This window comes from Dromaius novaehollandiae, unplaced genomic scaffold, assembly GCF_036370855.1.
Source record: "Dromaius novaehollandiae isolate bDroNov1 unplaced genomic scaffold, bDroNov1.hap1 HAP1_SCAFFOLD_123, whole genome shotgun sequence".
Lineage (NCBI taxonomy): Eukaryota > Metazoa > Chordata > Aves > Casuariiformes > Dromaiidae > Dromaius > Dromaius novaehollandiae.
Genome location: NW_026991337.1, coordinates 115001 through 120883, shown reverse-complemented (window position 1 = coordinate 120883; position 5883 = coordinate 115001). Strand labels below are relative to the sequence as shown.

The window sequence follows — 5883 nt, the reverse complement described above, 5'->3', positions numbered from 1 at the left end:
AGGGCAAGTCTGGTGCCAGCAGCCGCGGTAATTCCAGCTCCAATAGCGTATATTAAAGTTGCTGCAGTTAAAAAGCTCGTAGTTGGATCTTGGGATCGAGCTGGCGGTCCGCCGCGAGGCGAGCTACCGCCTGTCCCAGCCCCTGTCTCTCGGCGCCCCCTCGATGCTCTTAACTGAGTGTCCCGCGGGGCCCGAAGCGTTTACTTTGAAAAAATTAGAGTGTTCAAAGCAGGCTGGCCGCCGGAATACTCCAGCTAGGAATAATGGAATAGGACTCCGGTTCTATTTTGTTGGTTTTCGGAAACGGGGCCATGATTAAGAGGGACGGCCGGGGGCATTCGTATTGTGCCGCTAGAGGTGAAATTCTTGGACCGGCGCAAGACGAACTAAAGCGAAAGCATTTGCCAAGAATGTTTTCATTAATCAAGAACGAAAGTCGGAGGTTCGAAGACGATCAGATACCGTCGTAGTTCCGACCATAAACGATGCCGACTCGCGATCCGGCGGCGTTATTCCCATGACCCGCCGGGCAGCTCCCGGGAAACCCAAGTCTTTGGGTTCCGGGGGGAGTATGGTTGCAAAGCTGAAACTTAAAGGAATTGACGGAAGGGCACCACCAGGAGTGGAGCCTGCGGCTTAATTTGACTCAACACGGGAAACCTCACCCGGCCCGGACACGGACAGGATTGACAGATTGAGAGCTCTTTCTCGATTCCGTGGGTGGTGGTGCATGGCCGTTCTTAGTTGGTGGAGCGATTTGTCTGGTTAATTCCGATAACGAACGAGACTCTGGCATGCTAACTAGTTACGCGACCCCCGAGCGGTCGGCGTCCAACTTCTTAGAGGGACAAGTGGCGTTCAGCCACCCGAGATTGAGCAATAACAGGTCTGTGATGCCCTTAGATGTCCGGGGCTGCACGCGCGCTACACTGACTGGCTCAGCTTGTGTCTACCCTACGCCGGCAGGCGCGGGTAACCCGTTGAACCCCATTCGTGATGGGGATCGGGGATTGCAATTATTCCCCATGAACGAGGAATTCCCAGTAAGTGCGGGTCATAAGCTCGCGTTGATTAAGTCCCTGCCCTTTGTACACACCGCCCGTCGCTACTACCGATTGGATGGTTTAGTGAGGTCCTCGGATCGGCCCCGGCGGGGTCGGCCACGGCCCTGCCGGAGCGTCGAGAAGACGGTCGAACTTGACTATCTAGAGGAAGTAAAAGTCGTAACAAGGTTTCCGTAGGTGAACCTGCGGAAGGATCATTACCGGGGTTTCGCGCGGGTGCGCTGTGCCGGGCGTCCGGCCGTGCCGCCGACTCCCCCGCTCCGCGTGCCGAGGGGGCCCCGTGGTGGGGCCCCGGGCGCGGGGCGGCACCTCCCGCCCGCTCCGCGTGCGAGGGGGCCCCGCGGTGGGGCCCCGGGCGCGGAGCGGGTTGCCCCGCGGGGCGACGCTCTCCCCTCGGAATCCGGAGGGCTGGCCTCCGGGCCGCCGGCTCGACCTCCCCCCCGGAGCGCGCCGCGGCTCCTCCTCCGTGCGGCCTCCTCCTGCCTCGTGCCGGTGGCCCTTCCCGCCTCCGGTCCCCGCTGCCGCCGCCCGTGCCGGTGCGTGGCCGAGCCTCCCCGCTGCTGCCGCCCGCCCCCCGCCTCCCGCTCTGTCCAGCGCCGCGGAAGGGCGCTTCCCCACCGCCCCCACCCCACCCGGCTCCAGCCGACTCCCCCGAGGATCCCGCTGCCGTCACCGGGAGCGGGCTAGGGGGAAGGTGAGCCGGGGGGGGAGGAGGGGGGGAGGCCCCCCGCGGCGGAGGGGGAGCGTCCGGCGGGAGGGACGGACGACGACGGCGGCGGAGGGGCCGGCCCGCGTCGCGGGCGGGCGACGGCGCGCAAGCGGGACCCCGGAGTGGAAGGGCCTGCCTCCCGGCCCTGGCGAGCGAGGCGCCGCGCGAGAGCGAGCGAGCCCGTGGGCGCGTGCCGGGGGCAGGGCCGGCGGGCCGCGCGAGCCCGCCGCGAGGAAGAGGGGTTACGGGCCCCCGTGGCATTCCGAAACCTGTGCCGGCCCGCCGCCGGGCCGCCGCCGGGCCGCCGCGCCTCGCTGCCGATGCCGACGGCACCGGACACCGGTGTGGCCCCCCCGCCCGCCGCGTCCCGGCTGCCGCGTGCGCGTACCCGAGTTCGCCTGTCCCGCACTCTGCGCCGCGGGGCCGAGCACGGGGCTCGGCCCGCCGGCGGGTGCACGGCCCTCCCGAGGCCGCGCTCGCTCGCCGAGAGCCCGCTGCCGATTCCACCGCTGCCGGTGGGGGACCGCCTCCCCCCCGTCTCTCCCCTCTCGCCTCCGCTGGTGCCCGCTCCGCTGCCGGTGCCCGTCTCCGGGAGCCGCGGCCCGCCCCCCCCGCCCCCCCACCCCACGGCGCTCCGCTGCCGCTGGGGGGGGAAGGGGAAGGGGGGGGGGGGTCCGGCCCAGGGGAGGGCCCGGCGGGAGCGGGCGGCAGTGCGTGTGAGGGGCGGCGGGGCTTGGCTACTCCCCGGCGCCCGCGGGAGAGGAAGCGGCGGGCGCGGAGGCGAGGGAGACGGCCCTCCGGGTTGGGACGGGTCCCACGGGTCCCCACCCCTAAGCTGTGGGGGGCGGACCCGCGGCGGGCTGCGGCGGAGCAGCCCGTCCGCAGAGACCTGCGGGGGCAGGCGTTCCGGGATGGCGCGCGGGGCGGGCGCCGGGCCCCCGAGCGGGGGGCGTCGCGTTGAGGCCAAGCGAGGCGACGGTTCGTGCCCGAGTGGGCGGCCCGAGCCACGGCTCTCCTCCCGGGTGCAGCTGCCACCCGGCGCCGGGTTACTGAGGGAAACCCCGGGCCCTGGGAGGAGGACGAGGTCGTGGCGGCGGGTGTCGGGCGCACCCCGCGGGCGGACGCTCCGCCGAGGGGCGCGGGGGCCGGCTGGCGGGTGCCGGGTTCCCCCTCCGCGTCCCGTCTCGTCGCCGCTGCCGAGGCTGCCGCCGTCGCCGCGAGGCGGCGGCGGCCCGGTGGCGGGCGGCGGCGGGGGAGGCACCCCCGCGGGGATTTCAGGTCGTTTCCCTCACCCCAGGGCCAGGTACCTAGCGCCCGCGCTTCTCCTGCCCCCCCCTCGGTGACCCACCCGTGTGGTCCCGTGTGCCAGCGTGCTCCTCCCGGGTGCCGCACCGTGCGCGCCGCACCGGCCGTGCCTTCCCCCCCCCCGCCTCGGCTTCCCCCCACCCCGGTCCTTCCTCCCCCGCGGTGGGGGTGGGGGGGGCGGGGAGGGAGGGAGCGAGCGAGAGAGGGGAGAGGGCCTCCGGCCACCGCGGCCGCCGGCAGCCGCCCCGGGCAGGGATGGCCATGGGCCCCGGGCTCCGGGCCCGAGGGTTCTCGGTTGGAGAGCCGGGCGGAGGTTTAAAGACTCGGGCGGCCCGATGCGACTCGCGGAGGCGGCCGGGCGTGCTGCCGGAGGGCCGGGGGGTCGGCGCGCGCGGGTGCCGCGCCCCCCCATGCCAGCCGGCGCGCCCCGTGCTCGCCCCGCGGGCAGCCGGGACGGAGAGGGGTTACCCTGCCCCCTCTCTCCGCGGTCTGGTCTCGGCGGAGAGACGCCGCGCGGTCGGCCTAGTTGCCGGCCTGCCTCGAGCGTTGCGAGCCGGGCGCGAGCGCGTGCTCGCCGCCGGGAGGGCGAGCCCCCACCGCGGGTGGTGCGGGCGCCGAGCCTCCGCGCGTCTCCTCCTTCTCCCTGGCCGGTGCTTCTGGGTCTTCCGCCGTGGCCGCCGTCGGCGGCGCCCTACCCTACGCGCCCGCCCCGGCACTCTGCCGTCCGGGGCGCCCGCCTCGCTCTGCCCCGCCCGGCTCCGCCAGGCAGCGGGTGGGCGGTGGTGGGGCGGCGGCGGGGGTGGCCCGCCCCGCTCTCCGCGTGGAGACGGGGAGAGCGGGCGCCGTCCCCGTCCGTGCCGCCTTGCCCGCCTGCCCGCCGCCGGGCGTCTGTCCGCGGAGGGGACGGGCGAGCGCGTGGCGTCACCCGCGAGGCGGTGTGTGCGGGCGCGCGGGGGTGTGGGCGCCGCGGCGGCGGCGGCGGCGGCGGTCGAGCCGGAGGGCCGGCGAGGCGAGCGGGGAGCTGGGAAGCGCGGGGCCGGCGGGCCGCAGGCGCGCGGGCGGCGGGGCGACGCCGCTCCCGGTGGCGGCCGGGCTCTGACGCCTGGGGCGGGGGGGGGGTGGTCTGCGGGGACGGACCCCCCCCAACATCCCGAGGCAGGCGGTGTGGCCGGCCCGCCGCTCCCTGCCGGGCCAGACCGAGCCGGGCGCCTGGGCCGGACTCGAAGCGAGACAGGGTTTGTCCCCAGGTCGGGAGCGAGGGCTCCCCGCCCTTCTCGTTCGGGTTTGCCCTTCGTTTCCCCCCCCCTTTCTCTGTGCTTGTACGGTCAGTGAGGCAAGCCCCTCTCTTTCTCTCGCTCTCTCTCTCCTTCCGTCTCTGCCGTCCCTTGCTCAGCAGCCGGCGTCGGCGTGAGGAAGGGCGGTGGGGCGGAGGAGGAGGGGGCGGAGGAGGGGGGGGGCCCCCCAGGGGCTGCGAAAGCTGCCCGGTCCCCCCGCGCGTGCGGCGGGGACCGAAACCGAGACAACTCTTAGCGGTGGATCACTCGGCTCGTGCGTCGATGAAGAACGCAGCTAGCTGCGAGAATTAATGTGAATTGCAGGACACATTGATCATCGACACTTCGAACGCACTTGCGGCCCCGGGTTCCTCCCGGGGCTACGCCTGTCTGAGCGTCGCTTGACGGTCAATCGTCACCCGCGCCGTGGCGTGGGCGCAGCGGCGTGCCGCCCCTCGGTGGGTGTGGGGGGGGGCGCGGTTCGGGTGCGCCCGGCCGTGCCCGCCCTCCCCTCCGAGCCCGGCGGCTGCCGCCGCGCCGCGTGGCGCGCGCGGTGTGGCGCGGCTGGGGTGCCTCGCAGGCCCGTTGCCCCGGGGAGAGGGGGGGTGCTCTCCTTCCCCTCCCCGCGCGGCCGGGCCTTCGTCCCCCTAAGTGCAGACTCGGGAAACCCCCGCTCCCGGAGCGCCCGCGTCGCGGACTTCGTCCCGCCGGGCCCCCAGATCGGGTCGGTCGCGGTGGCCCGGCGCCCGGCGCCGCCCGCCCGCCACCACCGCCAGTGCCGCCGCACGGGCCTCTCCTCCACCACTCTCCCGGTGGTGCGCCGGTCCCCCGTTCCCCTCCGGCAGAGGGGACGGCCGGCCGCCCTTTGCCTCGCCCTGGCCCTGACCGCCGCCGTTTCGGCGCCCGCCGGGCCCCCCCCCCCAACCCCGCGCTTCCCCGCGTCCGCAGCGCGTCGTCGAGCCACTTCCACCCGCCGGCTGGCGTCAGCCGCGCGGCGTTGCGTTGAGGCCCGGCGGCGGCGGCGCGCGGGGGGCCGCGGCCGGGGGGGGGGCCGCGCAGCGCGGGCGCCGTGGGGCGGCGGCGGGGCGGGGGGCGAGGGAGGGCGCGCCGCGCCGTCCCCACGCCGGGGCGGAGAGCGGAGGTCAGCGGCCGGGAGGAGGAGGCGGCCGCAGAGCGGCGGAGGGCTGCGCGAGTGGCGTGAGCGAGCGAGCGCGCGTTGGCGAGCCGGGCCCGGGGGGGGGAGGCGCGGGCCTCGTCCCCGGCCCCGCGCGGCTGTCTGCGGGTGGGTACCGCGGTGGTACCGCTCCGTGCTGCTGCGCGCGCGTGCCGGCGGGCCGGCCCGCCGTGCTCTCCCCCTGCGCGGCGGCGTCCGCCGCGTGCCGGCGGGGGCCTCGGGCCGTCCTCCCAGCTGCCTCGGGCCCGCTCCGGGAGTCGAAGCGCGAGGGGCGCGGCGCGCGCGGGCGCGCCGGCCCCGTCCCCATCCGATTGCGACCTCAGATCAGACGTGGCGACCCGCTGAATTTAAGCATAT

The 5883-nt window shown here is 74.7% G+C and overlaps 1 non-coding gene and 1 pseudogene across 1 annotated transcript; both read left to right on the top strand.

The window, feature by feature from the left end:
- Positions 1-4599: 4599 nt before the first annotated feature.
- LOC135325899 (5.8S ribosomal RNA) lies at positions 4600-4752 on the top strand. The gene has a single exon (XR_010386621.1). It is a non-coding gene; the product is annotated as a 5.8S ribosomal RNA (ribosomal RNA).
- Positions 4753-5840: 1088 nt separating this feature from the next.
- The window catches only part of LOC135325908 (28S ribosomal RNA), a 4172-nt pseudogene continuing 4129 nt past the window's right edge, over positions 5841-5883 (top strand).